The sequence below is a fragment of the Camellia sinensis genome, chromosome 10, assembly GCF_055761805.1.
Source record: "Camellia sinensis isolate YWXY chromosome 10, ASM5576180v1, whole genome shotgun sequence".
NCBI classification, from domain to species: Eukaryota; Viridiplantae; Streptophyta; class Magnoliopsida; order Ericales; family Theaceae; genus Camellia; species Camellia sinensis.
In genome coordinates, this window is record NC_138970.1 from 37,499,503 (window position 1) to 37,505,919 (window position 6,417).

At 37.0% G+C, this 6,417-nt stretch overlaps 1 protein-coding gene across 1 annotated transcript in view; it reads left to right on the top strand.

Moving 5' to 3' along the window:
- LOC114266299 (receptor kinase-like protein Xa21) overlaps positions 1-5,706 on the top strand; it is a 31,568-nt gene extending 25,862 nt beyond the window's left edge. Inside the window, exon 3 of the mRNA XM_082891260.1 lies at positions 5,601-5,706. The gene's annotated coding sequence lies outside the window, so the exon portion shown is untranslated. The remainder of the gene's footprint in view (positions 1-5,600) is intronic.
- The last annotated feature ends 711 nt before the right edge of the window (positions 5,707-6,417 follow it).

The following is a 6,417-nucleotide window of genomic DNA, read 5'->3' on the forward strand; positions in this document are numbered from 1 at the left end:
GACGTCGGGCAGAGCTGACTTGTATGTTGGAATAAAATTGAGAAGCAGAGGCGCTGTCCGTTCATGGACTGGCAGGTCCAAGAGTTTCTTCAAATCCTTGTTGAGAATGAAGGATTGGCGAAATTTTTTTGGTGGCTTAGGAACAGCTGCAAGAAAAAACAGACATTAAGAAATAGATGAAGTATGAAAGACTTAAAAAAAAAAAAAACAAAGTCGGTGTGATGCAGGGCTCTTACCATTACCCTCTACAAAGACTAATCGAAGGAGAGGGAAGAGATGGAGGTCTTCATCTGGGGCGAACTCCCAGTTCCTTGAAGTAATGAAATAATCGTCCCCAGCTCCCTTGTTGGAGTCGGGGAGGTCGACAACGATTTTGTATTCAGTGGACCTCGGCTTGAGGTAGTAAACGTAGCCAGTGTCTTTTTTAAGGCCACACATAGTGTAGCAATATTAGATGTCGGCTAATGTGATCCTAGCATTTTCTTATTTGGCTAAGGCTATGATACCATTGATGGTTCGATAGGAATTGATGGAAAGTTGTATTGGGTTCAACTTGTAATAATGAAGTATTTCACGAAAAAGGTTGTTGAGTGGGAGCCGAAGTCCACACTCAATGAAGGCTACCACAGGGAAATGCATGGAGTCATCAGTAGGCATGATGGAGTTATCATCCCTAGCCAACCTTTGATGGACGTCGGCTGGGATTTCAAACTCCTATCTAAAGAATTCTAGTTTGGATGGGGTGTTTACCCTATGTTTCCACATACCCATGATGTCGGCTTAAGTGGGGATATCAGATTTCAGGAAGAAGTATTTTTGAAGGTTTAAAGGACCTCGGCCAAAAACCTAAAAGTACACTTTGGTTAGGGTTTTTGTATGGATTAAGAGGGAGTTCATTTTAGTTTTTCCTATATTGTGGGTTCTACAGACAAATCCCAAACCTAAGTCTATGGATATAAAGATTGAAGGCACGAATCTAGAAAAGACAAAAAAAAAAAAAAAAACAGAAACAAGAACGAGTTTCAGAATCAAGAACAGAGATGGTCTATCAAGAGCATAAAGAATACAAGAAGTATAGGGCCAAGAACAGTGGCAAAAGTACAGGGAAGTGGTGAAACAGTGCATGCGTTCTAGATATGGGCAAGGGCAAGATCATGGAAAAACCACATTCAGATGTATGATTCACAAGTTAAAAGTTTGAACAAATGCAGCAATGGCAGCAAGTAATAGAAAGCATCAAAGAATTGAAAACGAAAGGAACAGTAAACTCACCGAAGAAAAGAAGCCCGTGTAAGGATTGCTGAAGTCAGACAATAGTTACAGAAGTAAGAAAACGACAGAAGCTTCACCAGAAGGAGGAATAAAGGCAGTTGCAAAGCTTGAGGTCTGGAACAATGGCGTATTCAAGAGCTAAAGAGAGAAAAAGCAATGGAATCGAATGAAAAGTGAAAAAAACGAAAGAGGGAAACAAGTTTTGTCAAAAACTTGAAACGGCGGCAAAAGAGGGCAATTAATGCGCCTGGGACAACGTGAGCGTCAGACAGTGCACGTATGTGCGCGATGATTACGAAGCACGTGCCAAGTACGATCCAATAAGAAAGGGACACGTAGCTGAAACGGTTGAATGGTGATGTATGCCAGCTCATACGCGTGGAGAAGCCCTTGGGATTCTTGATCTTGAAGAGGACATATCGGCTTACGATGATGATCTCGGCTTAAGCCAATGTACTAGCATGAGGTACTGTCATAGGTTCCATCACCTCAGAATGCCGAGGTAATAGAACCTACGGGGTAGTTGTGGGGATATATTTTTTGAGTACCAACACGTGGCTAAGGTGACGCCGACGTGTCAGCCGAGGTGCCATGTGTTCTGGACATGACGCCGAGGTTATCTCGGCGAGGCCGAGGTTACCTCTGAAGATATCAGAATCCTAGATAAGTGGATAAGGAACAAGAGTCCTAGAAAAGGGGAAGACTACAGTTGGGAAAGGATAAGACTCTTAGGGAGTTTATCCCAATCCTACTAGGAGTCCAAGATTGATGGTAATCCTAAGTCCATTAGAGCTAGGCTCCTGTTGGGACAAGGATTGAGTTAGATATAAAAGAGAGGCACCCCCATGGGTCTAAGGTACGCAATTTATATTCTGAACAGTGAGATTAGCACTATTGATTATCTTTGAGAGATATACTGACTTGATCGTCGGAGTGCCCCCGGGTGGACGAACTACCGTCGGAATCTTCTCTTTCTGTTACAGGTTAGCCAGGTGTCATCTATTCTGCCAGTGTTCTCCAGCTGAATACTGAGTTGGGCAGTGTGATCGGAAAATCACTCACACATTTACCATTCATAGAAGTAATCAAATTTAACATTAACGTCAAAGGGCAAAATTACCACTCTCTGTATCAAAATTAAAATCTGCATCAAAATTAAAAGGGATGACACTCCTGTGAGGAAAAACTATTCAATGCCCCCATGTATAATTGGTGTTTTTTTCATGTGAGAGTTATTAGAGTATTTTTTCATATTTCATGGCCCCATGTATAGTTGTCAGTGTAAAGTCAAACTAATTTAATTAAAAATAAAATATATATTTTTGTGTTAAAATTGATGACATTATCATTTTTCATCAAGTTAGTTCCATTAACAGTGTGAGGGTATTACATCAATTTAAACTCTAAGTTTGTGTTTGGATTATAGATTTGTATAGTGAGTTTGAAAGAAAAAGAAAAAAGTTAGGAAAATAGAAAAAAAAAAATTAATACAAACATAGCCTAAGAAAGTAGCCAATGGTTATGTCAAAATTATAAATTATATATATATATATATATATATTTTTTCATGCTTTTAGCACCTCGGTGTAATTTACCATTTTAAATTTTAAAAAATACAAATTATATGTAATTGTCAATAATCGGAGACATGATTCCAACTGGACCCGGTCAACCAGTTGCCATTACGGGTCCCGTTTTGAAAATCTGAACCGTTCAATGTGTAGAAATCTTCGAGTACTATATGCCTGTAAAAAATCACATTGATCTGATATCGATAACTATGTGATCAAATCAATTTTGTATAAAAAAAAATGGACGGTGAATAAATTAACGGTTGACAAAAAATTGATTTGATCACATAGCTATCGATATCCGATCAACGTGATTTTTTACAAGCATATAGTACTCGAAGAGTTCTGCACATTGAACGGTTCAGATTTTCAAAACGGGACTCGTGGTGGGCCCCCATCGGCCCAACAGCACGGTCCAGTCCGATGGTGGACTGGACCAAAGCCAGACCCAAAAAAAAAAAATACCAAGAAATTCTATTTTATTTTTAAGATTATTATTACTATTAAGTTTTAATATGCACAACTAAGATTTATTTGTTATAAAATGTTCTCAAAAGGTCCATTATTTCATAATTGTGTGTTTTATCCCAATTGTACCTTCTCATTTAATATGAACAACAATTTTATTACAGGCACTCAGTTCAAAAGTCTAAATTCAAATTTCTTTCGCTCAAAGGTCCAAGCGAGAAATTATTATGTTTATAAGGACATATTTCAGCACAATAACCAAACTATCCTTATATATATACACTAGCATATTATAGCGATCCGGGTTTTTCCTCCATTGTTTATTGTATTCCGGACTCGGTTCCGTGGATGTTTGTTGTTGTCTATATCGCATTTCCGCCCTTTAATTCTTTGTATTTGAGTTTTGGGATGTATTGGGCAGGTTTGTAACAGGTTGGTAGTGAGTTGAAATAAATTGTTGCTGCCCAGAATTTGGCTTCTTCGCTCGAGCGGGGCTTTTTGCACTCAAGTGAGGTCTAGGGTTTTGCTTCTTCGCTCGAGCGAGCTTTCTTGCGCTCGAGGGAGGATTGAGAGTCTTCAGGTTTCTTTCCAGACAAAGCTTCTGCTCGAGTGAGCTTGGTCTGGTGTGTCTCTTCGCTTGAGCGAGCGGTCTTGCGCTCTAGCGTGCGTCTGTGTCTCTTTTTGACCTGAAGGTTGTGTTTCTTCGCTCGAGCGAGCTTTCCTTCGCTCGAGCGAGCAAGGACTATGTTTTGAGTTTCTTTGCTCGAGCGAGCACTCTTGCGCTCGAGCGTGCTTCTGGGTTGCAGGCCTGAAGCTTCGCATTGTTCGCTCGAGCGACGCTTCTTGCGCTCGAGCGAGGTCCTTTTGTGTCTGGTCGCTCGAGCAACCACTCCTTCGTTGGAGCGAGCCTCGAGTATATTAGTTCGCAGCAGTGTGTTTTTACACACTTTTTCACTCTCTTCTTCCTTCAAACCCTAGATCCGGCACACACTCTCTCTCTACATACACATTCTCTCTACAAATACACCTTGTTCTTGGACCTCTCTACCCTAGTCTCTTTGTAAGAAAGGTAGAGCTTCGCGTGGGCTCCATTTTAATTCAAAAAGTTGTGGGTTTGAAGCACTTTGATTTTCGTCCTTCTTCTCCTTTGAGCTCCGAAATTTGAGGTAGGGATAACCTACTCTTTGTTATGAGTTTTAACATAAATTTTAGTCATTTTGTATAAAATGGTGAAATACGGAGATTTTGAAAGGCTAGGGTTTGAATTTGAAATTATAGAAAGGGGGTTTTCAATTGTTTGAGCTCCATGTCTATGTGAAACCTTGGGAAATGGGATTGTTGGTGTAGAATTGATGAAATTGAACCTTAGGGTTGATGTTTGAGAAAAGGGAGAAAAAGTCCTAATTGAAATTAAATAATTAATTTGGGGAAATATGGAAATATGAAATTGAGTTGAAAATTATGAAATTGGGAAATTATGAGATTGAATGGTGTAGTTGGATTGATTAATCACTCACCAAAATTGTTGATAATTTATCCGTTTGATAATTTATTATCTGTTTAGAAATAATTGTTTTGGGCTATCGGTGGAGGATAGTCTTGATTGTTGTAGACACTACATGATGAATAGGTAAATGGAAACTAATCACCCGGAATATGTCATTGAATATGACTGTTGAGTTAACACATTGAATATGTGCCTGGATTGATCATTGTATATGACAAAGCGTTTAAATACATTGCATATGTAACTTGTTTGGAAGGAGATAGGGGATGTACTCTATGGTTTGGGAGAAGATAGGTGATGTACTCTCAAACCTGTTTGGGAGGAGGTAGGGGATGGACTCCATTGATAACTAAGTTGGCCGAAGTGTCCAGGGTGAAAGTCCCAAAATCTTGATTACGTTTGCATAACGTAGATGAATTGAAGTATTGAAGTATTAATAATATGAGTTGTAGTCTCATTTGGAATTGAAGTATGGAAGTGTTAATGATATGAGTTGTAGTCTCATTTTAAATTGATTATGATTGAAGTGTTGATAGTATGAGTTGTAATCTCATTTGAAACTGTTCGGATAAACAATGAACCATATCTATGAATTGATTTGGATAATGACACGGAAAAGGATTGAAATATGGTTGTGAATATAGATTAGTTATGGAAGAGATGTACGTTGGTTTATATGAGTTAAACATTTATCAAATGCTAATATTTTAGTTAACTCTCATATTATGTTTAGTGTATCTCTACTGGGCTTTGGCTCACCCTATATGGGACATTATTTTCAGGTACAGGTGATATGCCGCCTCCAAGGATGTAGCTTGGGAGGTTTAGAAGGCTGAAAGTGTATTTTTGTATTGTTACTTTTGGTGTTACATGTAAATTCAAGCCAAAGGTTTAATATGTAAAGAGTTAAAACTCTCTTATTTTTTTGTAATCGAGTGTTGGCTTGGAAAGTTGTAAGCCCGTAGGGCATTTACTTTTCTTGTTAACATGTAATACTTTGTACTGAATACTCTGATAAATGAAAATGTCTTATTTTCTTATGTCCATGGATGTCAAGAATGATTGGTTTATATGTATTGTTTTGAGGGCGTTACACATATCACCCGTGCTATGCACGGGATAAAATAATATATTATTTATTAAAAAATATGATAATTATATTTAATTTTTTTATATTTTGTCTCTCGTAAATAAATTTTTTTATATAAGTTTACGGATGTTCCTTTACTATAATATATAGTATAGATAGATTAAAATTGTAGTATTGACAATTAATAATTAAAATTATGTTGTCTTTTTTATAAAAAAAAATAACATAATTCTAATACTTTACTATTTTAGAATAAAAATATATCAATTTTAAAAAATTATCATATTGGTTTTGAAAGGGAAATAATTAAAGAAATTTTAAAAATTTAATGAGTAAGAAAGAATCATCGTAACATGTAAAACCGCTAAAATCACGATTAAACCAACAAATCATTCAAATAAAAAACAATTTAGCTTAATCAGTTAGGTCAAAAGACCAACCAGCTTACACAAATATTAATTAATTAAAACTTTTAAATTTTATTTTATTAAAATTTAAACTATCACCAA